Source organism: Alosa alosa, chromosome 11, assembly GCF_017589495.1.
Source record: "Alosa alosa isolate M-15738 ecotype Scorff River chromosome 11, AALO_Geno_1.1, whole genome shotgun sequence".
NCBI classification, from domain to species: Eukaryota; Metazoa; Chordata; class Actinopteri; order Clupeiformes; family Clupeidae; genus Alosa; species Alosa alosa.
Genome location: NC_063199.1, coordinates 34292763 through 34308575, shown reverse-complemented (window position 1 = coordinate 34308575; position 15813 = coordinate 34292763). Strand labels below are relative to the sequence as shown.

Here is a 15813-nt window from a genome sequence, read left to right as displayed (position 1 = left end):
TACTGTATAGTGCTGTCTTGAGCATGTTCAGGTAGTGTCACCGAGTACTGACCTTTTTTTTTGCATTGGAAAACACTGAGAGAATAAACTGTCAATGAAAACATGACAAAGCCATTTGACTATCTTGTTCATAAACGATGGTGTCAAGACTCCTCATTTTGATGACATTGGCAGTTTCATTGACATGAAGACTTGCTTTTGAGGAATGGACTGGACTATCCATTTTGAGCAAGTGACATGCTTTTGCAGGTAATCCACTAGGTTTTGCAGTTTGCACTAATTGTTTTGAGAAATGCACTAACTGCTGTGCAAACGTTAATAGTGATGTGAGAAAAGCACCAAAGCGACTGAGAAAAACTGTAATATAAACATAGGCACACCCGAAGTCACTAGGAGCAGGAGAGGATTAATCATGTGAGGAAAAACAAACCTTCACATGCTAATGATGCTGAGGAAGGTGGATAGGGAGAGCCTGGGTGTAAGGTTTGTGGAGATTTGACCAAGTATACATTAAAGTATACATTAAATACTTGCAAGCTCAGCTAGAAAACCCATATCATTACATGTGTCATATTTTTAGCTAAAGTTTATTTTATAAACACCTGCGTCACCTCTTCTTTGGGTTCCAACTCTAGATAGATAGATAGTACTGTACAGGCCCGGAGTAATCGGGAGAATCGGGAGAATTCCAGGTGGGCCGCTTCACTTTTGGGCCGGTCGAGGGAAAAATATCGACATTTGTCACGTTAATCTATCTTCTCTTAAAGTTGGCTACACACGTTCACATTCTATGCCTAACACAGCAGCCTCTGCATGGGTTGTTCTCCCCTCCCAAGAAAAGTTAATTGGTTGGGTCCATATAGCCCGTCTTTCCTAAAAAGTTTTCTCAGATATCCTACCAGCCGGGCCGGCCCTACCGTAGTGTAAGCGTCAGGGAGGATGGATGGTAGAAAGACGCCATGAGGGACTGAAAAGGCCAGGTAAAAAGACAAAAAGTATTGGAAGAAAATGCTGCCAAGTGTGCCAAACTTCCAATTTTTTTTTGAAGAGGACAGACATAATTAAGTGGCAACTGGTAAAGAGAGATAGCCATGATTATAACGGCGTAATTGGGCTAATAACCTACTGGATGTAGCGTCAACCTATTCGCAAGTAACATATTAAATGAATTAAAATATTAGCCTTTTTGTATCATCCAATATGGCAATTCATAGACTTTGCAAATATTGATAACACAACTCAAGCTTGATCTGTGTATAGGTCTTGGCCCCGAAACTCTTGGGCTGAAAAGTGGCCCCACTCCGGCCCTGGATATATAGATAGATAGATAGATAGATATATAGATAGATAGATAGATAGATAGATAGATAGATAGATAGATAGATAGATAGATAGATAGAGATAGATAGATAGATAGATAGACTTTAATTATCCCACAGGGAAATTCAGTTGTTTCAGCAGCCTTAAGAACATACAGCAAAGCACACACACACGCACACATATAGTCCACATACATTACAACAAGAAATTACTTTCACCCACAAGACATAGCATATGGTAGCTGTCAAGGTACCATACACATCCAAGTGCCAAAGTGTAACTGCCTAATAAGACATAAATCAAGACAATTGCCTCCATATTAGATATAAAAGATTAAAAGATAAGTTGTCTTTCTCTCCTCAAAGGAGAGTCGTTGTAAAGTGCTATTGCTGTGGGTAAGAAGGTTTTCTTATATCTGTCCTTACTGCAACTTTGGCGAAACCGCCAACTAAAAACACTTTGTTGTTTTGCCAGTGTACTGTGTAGGAGATGTGATGCATTGTCTATGATGTGTAACAATTTCTGCAACATCCTCCTTTCCATCACCAACTCTAGAGGCTCTTGAGTAGTCCCCAGCAAAGATCCTGCTTTCCTAATCAGCTTGTTCAGTCTGTTAGACATCTCACATCTGACCGATCCAACGGTTACTTTAGTGCTGATCATGTGCTCCTCTGTGTCTTCTCAACTGAGTGCTGTTGTGCATGAGATTCATTCTAAACTACTTCCTCATTCTATATAGTATATATAAGTATATACTTTTTTGATCCCGTGAGGGAAATTTGGTCTCTGCATTTAACCCAATTGGTGAATTAGTGAAACACAAACAGCACACAGTGAACACACAGTGAGGTGAAGCACACACTAATCCCGGCGCAGTGAGCTGCCTGCTTCTAAACTACTTCCTCATTCTCTCACAATGTGTTTTACATCTGACTTGACATGAGGAAGATGAAAGCTACTTAATTAAGTCTACTGCATGTGAGCCAGTGTATAAATCACCATCATCAAAGTGAGAGACAGTGGAACTTTATTTTCTTTTATAATTCCGTGGAAATGCATGGAGAGTTCATATTCTCGGCATCATATTTCAACACACTTTAGGTCAATATCACACCGGAATTCTCCTTTAAAACCTCCTTCTAAATGTCTAATTAGCATTAACACTAGCATTTGAAGTCAAAGCCACAAATCACATTAGGAAGATTACACCATGAGAAGAGAAAGCAGCTGGCAGCTATGGACTTGTCTTTCAATGTTCACTCTCTCTTTCTCTCTCTCCTCTCTCTCTTTCTCTCTTCTCTCTCTCTCAGGACTTCATGCAGGGATCTGTGGGCGGTGTCCAGTGGATAAATAAACAGAAGTGACAAGAGCAGTTGTGCTGTGTCACAATCTAAAGGCCACTGCCTCATTGGCATCACTCCATCTGCCCAAATATGGTCTCAGAAAATGTTACCAAGCCAAACTCACTATTTCAAGATATAATACCGAAGGGTAACTACTGTTTTTCATTCATGGTGAAGGGTACTACCCTACTGTACATCCACATGTGTGGGTTGAAAGTACTGCAATAGTCACTTTAGACTATGATGGATCTCCCCAGATTTCCCAGCATACATCACAATGAATGAATGACGCCCTACGGTCACCATACATCGAGGAAATATTCTCTGCCAACAGACACTCTCTTCCAAATAGTCTCTCTTCCAAACACAGTCTGTTCCAAACACACTCACCCAACAGCTCATTTGCTGATGTTTATGCTTCTCCTTAAACAGCTTTGTTTGTGGCAACAGGTTCTCAAAACACAGCTCATTTGCTGATTTTTATGGTTCTCCCTAAACAGCTTTGTTTGTGACAACAGGTTACCTCAAAACACAGACATGACAAAGCTAATCATCAGGAGAAGAAGCAGAGGGAAAGCCACTTTCCTAACAGAGCATCTGATTCAGCTTCCTTCTCAACCAACAATAATAACCCATCTTAGCTAAACAGCAATAGTGACACAGATGCATGTTTCCCTGTAACTACAGCATTTGACATATTACTTTTTACAATGTTGCCAAGAACAGCCATGCCTGTACAGACAGAAATACATGTCCAAAGTCAAACTTCAGAATCCTGTTCATGTTCAAGACTCTCATAAAGAGGGATTGTGGTAATTGCAGTCATTCTGGGCTTATTCCACATGAGCACTGCAGCTGCCATATAAGGAAGCACACATTTCCAGCCTTTAAGAGAGCGCTGCTGGGATGAAGTAAAGCACTGGGTTTACTCTAAGAGATGTTTGCCATAATACAGGGAGACCATCCAGGAATAATTCACCTCCACTTGCAGCTCATATTAATATATACACAGTACAGTAGCCCACTATCCACCATGTTTTACTTTTTACTTTTTCCCTTGCCTCTTTCTTAGCCTTCATAATGATAAATTGTTCCTATTGGTTCTTAACCCTTCTGTTGTGTTCGGGTCAAAATTGACCCGTTTTCAAGTTTAAATGTGTAAAAAATACCATTTGCTTTTTAGTTTTGGAATGAGGCTTCATCTAATCCTCAGACACACCTAATTAAATGCAGCAAAATCAATTTTCACCATTTCACCATTCTAAGGGTCTCAAAAAAAAAAAAGTTACATCTGTGGTGTTCGGGTCAGAAATGACCCGGCAGAGAATACTGGCTGTTGTATGCGTTCCCTAAAAGCTCTGAGGATCAATTGTGGCCCAATGTGCCCAGTTATTGCCCACATCACGCACACATAGACACACACAGACACACACACACACACACACACACACACACACACACACACACAACCCCCCCAACACACACACACACACATGTGCATGCAGACGTGTGAGCGCGCACACACACACACACACACACACATACTTCTTTCACATGCACAGGCACAGACATAGACACATAGAAAACCTAGACGCACACCCACCACCCCCCATGTGAACTCAAACTTTCAGACTTTCTCACGGCATTTTGATACATTGTTTATAAACACTGGCACATATAAAGAGGGTTTGGGTGGGATATTATTAGTTGAATTCTGTAGGAGCAGTCAACATGAGCAAAAGGTACACTGTTCATGAGGCGCTAGATCATATCTTTGGTAATGATGGTGAGGATAGAGAGGAAAGTGAAGCTGAGGAGGATGTGTCTGAGGATGAGGATGACGTTCAGTATGATCCTGAACAAGAAAAAACATCTGATGAGGAGGACCCAGATGTCACAGATGCTCAAGGAGAGGTTTTCAAGTCAAAAAAAGGTGACATTTCGTGGTTATCAAGCCCTCCTCAAACCCAATCCAGGGCACCGGCGGAGAACATCCTCAGAATGACTCCAGGGCCTACTAGATACGCTGTGTCACACGCCCAAGACATCAAGTCAGCGTTTGAATTATTCTTTCCACAACCTATTCAGAATATCCTACTTGAGATGACCAACATGGAGGGGAGAAGAGTGTTTGGTGATAGCTCGACGGAGATGAACAAAACACAGCTAGATGCATACATGGGACTGTTGCTTCTTGCGGGGGTGTACAGATCCTCTAATGAAGCTACAGCCAGCTTATGGGATAGTGAGTCAGGACGCCCTATTTTTTGTGCCACAATGTCTCTTCAAGCCTTTCATGTGTTATCAAGAGTGCTACGTTTTGACAACAGGGAGACCAGAGTTGCTCGTCGTGAGAATGGGTTATGGTTCATTCAGAGCGACTCACCTGCGCTAACATCGTTATTTTCAATGTTTATGGTTAATGCACACACACACACACACACACAAACACACACACACACACACACTCACACACACACACACACACACACACACACTCACACACACACACACACACAAACACACACACACATGTACGTGAAAACACACACACACACACACACACACTGTTGATCATTGTTCATTTTTATGGTTAAATTGCTTGGTTAATTGGTATGGTTAAATAAAAGTTGGTTTTATGGAAAGAAATTTGAACACTTGTCATTATCCTACTATTTATCTATGCGGGTCAATTTTGACCCGAACACCAAAGATGTCACTATTGTTAATAATTTTAAATAATAAAAAATACTTTTTTTTTTTTGTTAATATAGGTCTAAAACACATTTACAGTTTATAATTACTTAGTCTATACGCTGTAAAAAATGAATCCTGGTGCCAAGGAAATTACACACAAAAAAATCAAGTATGACTTAATTTCTTGAAGCAGTAAGCCTTAAAAAAAAAATAACTATTATGTTTTCTCCCAAATAAATCAACTACATTTGCGAGAAAAATATTCAGAGAAAATGTTCCCTAAAAGAATTGGGAAGTTGCACAATTTCTAAGCTGATAAATGTGCAGCCTTTTCCTCAAATATTTTGAACATCTGAAAAACGTCCTTCAGTTGAGATTTTGAAAAGAATGCCTCAAAGACGGACGCCATTGAAGTTCAGCATGGAATAGTAAAAGGTAAAGTATTTTTTTTCCTGCTACTTGTGAAAGCTAGCATGAAAACTACTACAAATATACAATTAAGTAATGTCACATCACAGGTATATATTTTCATACCAAGCGTGTTTGACCTACTAGGAAATATTGGTGAAGTTAGCTTAACAGTAGCAAGGTCGCTAACGTTAGCTGTAGAAGCTAGCTGCTACTCAGATGGTTGGTAAACTAACCAGCAAGCTAACCTTAACTTCGGTAGGTTATATTATAACCTTATCAATTTGAAATGGCCAAGTTTATAATCATTTGTAATACTTGGGACACTCTAAACTGACATTAATATATTATTGGAGTCGACGACGCCTTAATCTTTTGTAACCAATTTGAAAAAGATGGTTGGAATTTTAATAGCCACTGAGGGAATAGCTAACATGCTAACGATGCTGGTTAACATTAGTTAGCCAGGACTCCCCTGTTCTAAAGCGATCTAGTGTGGTGTCAAATGCTTGTCTGGCACTAAGGGATCTGTTGACTGACTAATTAAAGCAGTCTGTCAACTAATTGACATTTGATTGAACTGAACACTATTTGCTTTTAATTCGGGTTATATATATATATTTTGCTCGTAGCTAACGTTAGCCGAGACCACCAGGGCATTCTTTTAGGCATTTGTAGCATACATGTGGTGTAAGGTAACTGTTGGTGTTGGTTAAGGTTAGGTGCATTGTCCATTCTCAGTAATAGTATTGATATTAGTTAAGTGTCTGTTGGTTTTATTTGGGTTATTTAGCGATTATGTTAAGATATTTGAACACAAACACTTCTGTTTGTCTGCGGTTAAAACATTTGGTAGCCTACATGGTAAATGATGTCAGAATGAATTTTGGAAGTCCTTTGCTAGTTAAGTTAGTTGATATACTGCTGATCAATTGTGGTTCTTGTGTTTAAATAATTATGGATTTTGTTTGTTTTAACAGGGTTGGCAAAATGCTCATCAAAGTCCAGTACCGTGGACTAAAAAAAGTACCTCAAACTGCATCCTGGTTTTTCTTATGAAAGTTTCATTGAAGAAGGTAAGGTTTTATGTGAGCTTAGCTAATACATTTTAAAATCCATGTTTGCATGCATCTGATATCAGATCACTTTGGCCAGTGGGTAAGGTAAAAAAAGATTTTGTTACCCTTTAGTTGAATTAAATGAACTAAAATTGGAAACTGAATTTCTTAAATTCTTAAAGCAACCCTTTAAGATTCCAATTTTGTGTTTTTGCAGAATTTGTGCCAGCAGGTTCTTCTACTCTAATTTCTTCAAGTGATATGGAGAGGTCCTCTTCAAACAAAGGGACATCAATCTCCTGGTGCAGGAGAGAACACCTCTGCCATAGGGGATGCAGCAGAAAAGGCCAAATGGTTGAGCAATTAAAATTAAAATCTCACTAGGAGAAATCCTTGTCTGTCCTCCAAATGCAGGAAGCCTGACAGATGTTCGGTAGTGTCAAATCCAAGGGGCACGCGTTCAATCTTGCAGCACTACACAGATCTGGCTGAACGTGAAGGCATGTTTTTTTAGATTCAGCCAGATCTGCTTGCAGATCCAGTGTGCTGCAAGATCAACGCGCCCGCTCATTTGACGTTAACGAACACTAATCTAGGCAATTTTCTTCCTTCAGATACAGGTCTTGTTATAATCTCCATGTACACTTTCAAAAGTTTATAACACTTTAGTTTGTCTGTAGAGACCCTCACCACACTACCAAGTGTAATCATATTTTGAGCACTGCCAGTGGTTTAAAATGGTGTTTGTTTTTTCAACATGCTTGCTGCCCCTTAGCTTTCACTGTAGCCTATGCCCATTCAGTGTTGCGGTCTTGCTCAAAAAACTCCACCAATTAACACAATTTTGCTACCACACTACCATAAATATACCCTAGGTTGTTTGTACTCTTGAGTTACACTTTAATACATCTCCTGTGTTTTTAGAGGGTGCAGGTAAGTTTTTCTCTTTACAAGTGTATCACCGTTATTGTTTCTCTTTACCCATAGATGGTCCAGGAGGTTCTGGAGAAGAGTTCAGGGGGAGAGGAAACAATGGAGGAGTATAAGATTGCGCACCGTGACAAACTGCACAAGACGGCATCATATCCTGGTCAGCCACATTGTTGAAATGCATGGGTATGTTTTGTTTTGTAATGTGAAAAACAAAGTAGAAGCATTATTGTGCACATATAGCCTCTCACACAACTTGCCTGCAGCGTGACAAGAAAAAACTAAATTTGGTAGTAGAATTGTTTGTGTAAAACAATTTTGAACTGATGTTTGTCCTTCTTTACACTTCTCTCATCTTCTTAAAGGAACTCTGGATCTCATTCATAGTCACAATTGGGTCCTTGGTTACCTGTTTGACCAAGGCCCCTTTGTCCCAGGATTACTCAGTTTGGCTTGCTTTTTGGCGGAGAGTTGGAGGATTTTGTGTAGATGTTGATGAAGATGATATGTTTGTTATATCTCTTTTTTTTTCTCAACGCCAGGTTTAATTTACACTGAATAAATGCTGTTAAATGAAATACTGACTCTCTAATTGTGTATATACACCACATCCTTTAAAATGTATAGTAATAGACTTATTTAAAACATGCATAACTACTCAAAATAAGTGAGGCAACTATATTACACGTGACTTTATCATGCGATATTAACCAGAAAAAAATCAGGGAAATTTCCTTGATTTATTTTGAATATGCTTAATTGCATTGAGATATTTTACACAATTTGTTTTTGTATACATGAAAAATTTAAGTAAATTTCCATGATTTGTTAAAGTCTATATTCTTAAAAATAATAGGGTTATATTTTTCCCTAATATTTTCACGTGTAATAAGTTGCCTCATTTTTTTCATGCATTCCTACTGTGTCATTTTTTACAGTGTAAGAATGAGAAATATTTTTAGTGAATTTAAATAGTTTTTGCAATCAAAAACGAGTGGTATATTTTAAAACACCGTGTCTGTGGAGGCAACAAAAACAAATCCCACACTGGTTCCATTTATATGATTGTATACTAAGCCAGCAATGAGTTGAAAAACAATATTGGAAGAAAACTTGTGATTTAAAGGATTTTCAAGCATTTTTAATTCACGGGTCAAAATTGACCCGCGAACACCCACAGGTGTAAACAGCTTTTGAACACAACACAAGGGTTAAGCAGCTTTCTATTACCCTGTTGCTTCAAGTACCTCTTCATGCCTCTGTCAAGGTAATGACTAGGAATAAATCAATATCTAAAAGTACCCCCATCTTCATTTGGTGGCTTCTGCATCCTTTATGGTAGTGATGTTCAGTAGATGTTTGAATAAATTAGATGCAGCTCTCTCAATTCTGTTGCAATGCAAAACAATACATCTATACATCTTCAGCGATTATCCCACAATATGTTATGTTTCTCTCTAGTTAAGAGGAAATAGTGGAAGCGATTTCTGGTTTTGGGCACTACCGGTAATTTGAAAATAAGCAGAAGCATTAATCGGTTGAGCAATTTATAGCATTCAGCAATTTGTAGCATAGCACATTACATGTGTACAAATCAGAGCCCTTAAGGTTAAATACTTCTTCTTGTACACCATAACAACTATGAAATGCCATGCTCGAGCATTAACTAGAGTGGCTCTATATCACAATTCTGATCATTCTGAAAGGATTCTGAAAACATCACCTTTGGTATCCCATAAAATGTAGAACACCTCTGCAACTCAGAACATTGAAGCTATAACAAACTATTAAATTGCCCAATAAACAGTTATTTAACTAAGAGCACATTTTCAAACTTAGCTCAAGGTTTCTTGGCATGGTGGTCGTCATGTTCTCATGAACTCCCCATGCTAGAGGCATTTGTTTCCTGCCTGTTTGCTCCAAAGCAACGTGGAAAGATACTAGAGCTGAAATGGACAACTTGACAGGGGACACTACATTCACAATGCAGAGGGAAAAGTAGAAAATGTGGAAAAGCAGGGAAAGGGGGGAATAATCCATATTTGGGATCTTAACTTGAGTTCTACATTTCTGTTACACAAAGGAAGAGACCAGCTTCACTCACAAAAAAAACCCATCTGGTCCTCCAGCAGGCTATTGTTTCAAATTGAACCCAATAAATGGTATAATGGCAGCACAGAGATGCATGAATAACAAGCATTCATTCATAGAGTTAGCAGCTTTGATGTCTTTTACAATTGCCTTTTCCGAGGATCATGAAACAGAAAGTGGAAGGAATACTCAAAAGCATACCTGACAGGAATGCATTGAATTATAGACCATTTCAACAATAAAAACAAAAACAATGCTTGAACGTTCTATTTGGTTCCCAATCTACTTCCTCTGCATTAACCTGTTTAGGAGTACGGTCACAAATATGTGATTAGAATGTTTGCGAACCAAGAGTTCCACATTATGATGTGACAATTACCCTCAGAGATTTTCCCCATAGACTGAATTGAGAACACTGAAACTATAGATCGTTTGCATAGAATTCTAGAAGGAAACAGGAAAATAATTTACTCCTCAACAGGTTAAGATAACATATGGAATGTTAAAGCGGAAGCCTTGTGGGGCCAACTATGATGCTGATAATGGAACTCTTGAAAGGGTCTATATGGCTCTGGTATATTCCATTTCAGAATGGCAAATAATCTACTATAGTAAGTCTATACATCATTCTGTCTGTGGCTTACCTTCCTGGTGGAGGGTGTCAGTGAGTGTCTTCTGGACAACTATCAGGTCAGCAGTCTTTCCCACGATTGTGGTTGTGTTTACTGAACGAGACTAAGAGATTAAAGGCTCAGGAAACTGACATTTCTGTATTATAACCTCTTTATATTAATATTTTGAGAAACTCATTTTGGGGTTTTCATGAGCTGTAAGCCATAATCATTAAGATAAAACAAAAAAATGGCTTGAAATATTTCACTTTATATATCTAATGAATCTATAATAATGAAAGATTGACTTTTTAAAAATAATTTAGGTGGGAAAAAGTAACTTTTATGCAATATTCTAATTTTTTGAGACCCACCTATTCCTAAAACTATAAAGCCTATAGAACTGTTATGCACTCAACATATGATCACATCAATAGGGTTAGCACATGCCATATCAAGGTGCTGTATGGCTATTTAGCAAGATAGCTTTTTGTTGCTGATACACTTCTTTAGCAAGATAGCTTTTTACATTGTTGCTGATACACTTCTTTAGCAGGATAGCTTTTTTTTATAGCAACTAGCATAATGAAGATTTAGATTTCTTTAGCCCACACCATCTAAGGAATAAAGCCCTGACTTGGTAAATATTGCTCCCACCCCCCATGATTCCCCAGCCTCTAAGATGCCTGTTTAATGTATGACAAACAGCATGTTAAGATGCCTGTTTAATGTATGACAGCATGTTCAGTCAAATGACTGACCCATTCTGCCAGCAGTGGAAGACATTTAGAGGCCAAACTTCAACAAGTTGGGGTGTAAGAGGATTTTATAGGACAGTATTGGCAAAACATCTGCAAAATATGCAGGGGAACTCATTGCACATAAACACAGATGTCAAAGTTTCAGCTTCCACTAACTTCTTCTTGAATTTCCCCTATAGGGATCAATAAAGTATATCTATCTATCTATATATCTATCTATCTTGATTAAATAAAGCTCAGATGTCCATTTTTAAGGCTACACAACCTACAAGTGTCCGTTTGATAATTTCGTTTGGATAAACTGGGCAATTTATTGTGTGATTCAGAGCTGTAAACCCTTTGGAATTCAAGGAAAGAAATTAATTTCTTTAAGAATTGCTATGTCCCAAAACTGCCTAAATCACAAAGAAGAAAACATACAGTAATGGAATCTAAACTAAGAACTCTCAGGCATCCAGGTGTCATCATGATGGTGAATTCGGATGATGACTTCCCCCATGAATTTCTATTTGCAACTTCAGAAATGGTTTTCTCAAAAAATATGGTTCCCTTTAAAAGACAGGTTTTCTCTATCAAAAAATGGTGAAAAGTTTGCCTGAGGTAGTGCATCATAAGAAGTTTGCCTGAGGTAGTGCGTCATATTAAGACCCTAGAAATAAAGAATATATGGCACCTTTACCTCACACAAACTTTAAAGTGATGATGTATTATAACAAATATTGCAGATAAGCTTGCCGGCAACTAACTCTTAAATAAAATTCAACTCATTAATGATATATTGGGCCAGTGACTTTAGTGTTGTGGTGCATTAGGCTGACACATAGGCTACTGACTTCTGAGGAAAAGTGTTTCAGAACTTGTGTTAGGACCATGACGGATCTAAAATAGGGCTGGGAGGGGCAATGCCCCTCCAAATATTTCTTCTGCCCCACCTAATTGGTCAATTTTAATTGACAGCTATTGAATCTGCCAATCACACTTTTCTAATTCGTCCCGTCTGAATTTCGAGGGTGCTGATTTGCTGGTTGGATAGTATAAACACGCTACCGGAGCAGCAGCGATGCGTTCCCCTACCATTCCACACTGAGTGCATCACTTGCTGTTTCATACTTCAGTAGAGAGGGCTTAGCTATATTTCCATAAAGGTTATAGGCTAGATGTAATATAGATTCTTGTTGCTGGTTTAAATAAAGACCTTTTTTGTATTATTCTCGTTTGAATAAGGTTTGTTTTTAGCTAATGTGCATGTTAGCTTTCTAAGGTGATCTAGCCAGTTAGTTTGTTAACATTGGTCATTCCTTAACTGTGTTATAAGCTGGGTGGGAATTTTACGGCGGCCACGTCGTTGCCCCTTGCATTGGCCGTGATGTCCCTTTGAAAATCCGAGGTTCACAGGCCACTGTGGCCTTGGTGCCCATTTCTTTCTATATTCTGCTTTGCATCCGACTAGCGATTTTTATTTAGCCTATGGCCTAATTAAGCTTAGCATTCACAACGCAAATTAATTTAGCCTATGTCTTTTACGCAGTGGAGACTGTGACAGCGCACGGCAAGAAAAAAGTGCGTCCAAATTCACCCATTCTTTGCTGAAATAGCCTATACTCCGATAGATAGCCTACTCTTCACAAAGATATTGCAAACCATTTATTAGAAGAAACAGCAGACCTTACCGAATAAAAAGGTGTAAAGCATTCCCCAGTACAGTTAGCCATTCCTGAGTAATCCGGTTTTACATTTGCAGCAATGTCTAAATGCATGTCTCCAACTTTGGGCTTCAGGTTTCACAGTGTGTTTAAATTGTCCATACATGACTTCATAACAGGCCAAATACAAAATAAATGTTACAAATATCGCCTAGATATCTGTAAATATTAAAATCAGCTGACTAAGAGTTTGTCAAAGTAGCCTTAATGATGACAAAATGCTAAGCATGCATGTAGACAATTTTAATTTCTTAAAGCTGAACTGTGCTTTAATTGTTCAATACATGATTTCATAACAGGCCACATAGAAAATAAATGTTAAATATAGCCTAGATATCTGTAAATATTACAATCAAATCTATGATTAACAGTTCTATGTAATATGTCATGTTTGCTATTAGATACGGGTTTTAAGGTGAAAAGTAAGGCATTTGTAGGTGAAACTGAGTGAAATTTCTATTTGCCCCCCCAATCTGAGCAGCCTTGATCCGGGCCTGGTTAGGACCACTCTGTGTGTCTCTTAATCTCTCATTGTGACCTGTGTGGTCCTCTTCTTGTCATTATTAATGAGACAATGCGTCAGTCCTGCTTTTCTCTAAACGTTTTGCAAAATATCTATAGATTAGGCTACACTTGGCTGGGATCTCTAGTGATCATTATAATTAATTCACAGATTCACTCAGAAATAGCCTACAAACAATTATTTCATGGCAACTTCAATGTCAAGACACTTCCACGCAAAAGAAACAGGAGACATCTATAGCCTATAGTAGCCTAAAGTTTAAATACGAGTCAGATTTGACAAGATGATGAAATTCTTACCTTTCGAGTCGCGTAAATAAGTCTTCGTTGGGCTTCGATTCCTTCGACTGACTGAAAATAAACGAGATTTGAGGACTTCAATATAAAGCTGAGGGACCTTTTTGGCCACTCCCATCATATAACATTAATTACTCTATTGTTTATTAATTCCACGTGCCACCATTTGAGCTCGAGCAGAGAATACTCAACTCCACTCCGGTCTCGAGAGCGTGTTATTGTTATGATCACAGGTCCAGCCTCACCACAGCTAGCTGTTCCACATGTGTGCATTTTTCTAGCTCACTTCCAAACATTGATGTTTTCGCGACCTAGAAATGACATATCCCGAGTTTAGGACAAATCACCCGTCATATACAATTTCTTGACCAGGTTCATGTTGTAGCCTAAGGCAGGAGTGCATTATGTTGACAGCCTATCACGTCATTTTAATTATTTTAATGTAGCCTGACTTAAATATTAGGTCAGATAGAAATAGTCAAGACCCAAAACAAATGTTGCAAAATACTTTCATAAATATTCAAAAACATTCACAAACAATCATATTTTCTATTTGAAAACAGATCAAAATATTTTCAGAGACAAGCACTGTTAATAGCCTACCTTACTGGGCCCCCCAGAATTATTGGCACCCCTAGCAAAGTTGACTAAACAGGTACAAAAAATAATCTTTTGATGATTTATTGTAATCTCACAATAAAAACAATGAGGAAATATTTAACCTCAAAGGGAAGCTAATTTATTCTGAAAAAAGAATAACCTCATGAAGAAATATTTTTTTTAACAAAAACACATTGCCCACAATTACTTGCAAGAAAATCTAAAATGTAACAGAAGCATTTTCCTATTTATTTCAACTTCTTTAAGTTAATCAGAGTGTCTGTACATTTTTAGTTCATGTGCATGACTTTCTTTTTCACTAAGGTATGAAAATAAAGTGACACCGAGGCTAAATCCCCTAGTCATTTCTCAACACAGGAAAGACAAGAGAATACAGTAAATTTAAATGAAAGGGAAGTGTTAACATTTGTAAGTCAGGGAATGGCTATAAAACTAGGTAGGCCTACATGATTGAAAATGTCCATATTTACAGTTAAATTAATATTTAAAAGGTTCTAATCAACTGGAAATGTGACAAACATGCTTGGACAAAGACCCATGTTTATCTTGCCCCCTCGTAGAGTATGGTCATGTCAACTTTGTGATGAGGCATGGAGAATGAGCTACTGCACACACACACACACACACACCTCACTGATGAGGCTTCTCTGTCTTTGAACATAACTCATAACATGGGTCTCAGATTAGCACAGCAGTCTCAGATCTCAGATTAGCTCACTGGCTTGTTCATCTTCATCTCCAATGTGTTGCTGTGGTTACTAGACCTCAGTGTGGAACAGAACTATCATCCCAACCTTAGAACACTCTCCAGCACCTATCATATCCCAACCACAGAACACTCTCCAGCACCTATCATATCCCAACCTTAGAACACTCTCCAGCACAAATGTTTTCATTTGGGAAATCTTCTGTCATAGATAGGGCCTTCCTATCTTGCCCCTGAAACACGTTCCATCCCAAATAAAATATTAGACCAGAGTTTCTGAACGTCTGGAAAATGGCAAATATGTTCCAATATATTACAGCATGGCATTGCAGAGTACAGAATCTGATCCTATGAAATTCACAAAACACATTATTACCAATGTTTAAAGATGCATTTAACACCCACACTTTACATGTTAAAATAGCCCCAAATATTCATTTCGTGTGATGATTCTTACCAAGCAAGCAGCCATCTCCTTTTTGTGTTAGGAGAGACAAAAGATCAGATGAAGATGGAGGTCAACTTGTTTCAGCAGTGAAAAAGGGTCTGGTGTCAACTAGGCTACAGTGCAGTCAAAATAGCCTGAGGAACTGCAGAGTGAAATAAACTCAAATCATCAAGCATGTTGGTTGAGCAAGAATACCAAGAATAATTTAGCAGAGTGAGGTGTCACTAGAGGGTATCACACCATTCAGCAGAGTGAGGTGTCACTATAGGGTATCACACCATTCAGCAGAGTGAGGTG

General features: G+C 38.3%; 1 protein-coding gene across 1 annotated transcript in view; it reads right to left on the bottom strand.

Moving 5' to 3' along the window:
* The window catches only part of cald1b (caldesmon 1b), a 47205-nt gene extending 31602 nt beyond the window's left edge, over positions 1-15603 (bottom strand). Inside the window, exons 1-2 of the mRNA XM_048256177.1 lie at positions 15526-15603; positions 13745-14052 (exon numbers count right to left, since the gene is read on the bottom strand). The gene's annotated coding sequence lies outside the window, so the exon portion shown is untranslated. The remainder of the gene's footprint in view (positions 1-13744; positions 14053-15525) is intronic.
* Between the last annotated feature and the right edge of the window lie 210 nt (positions 15604-15813).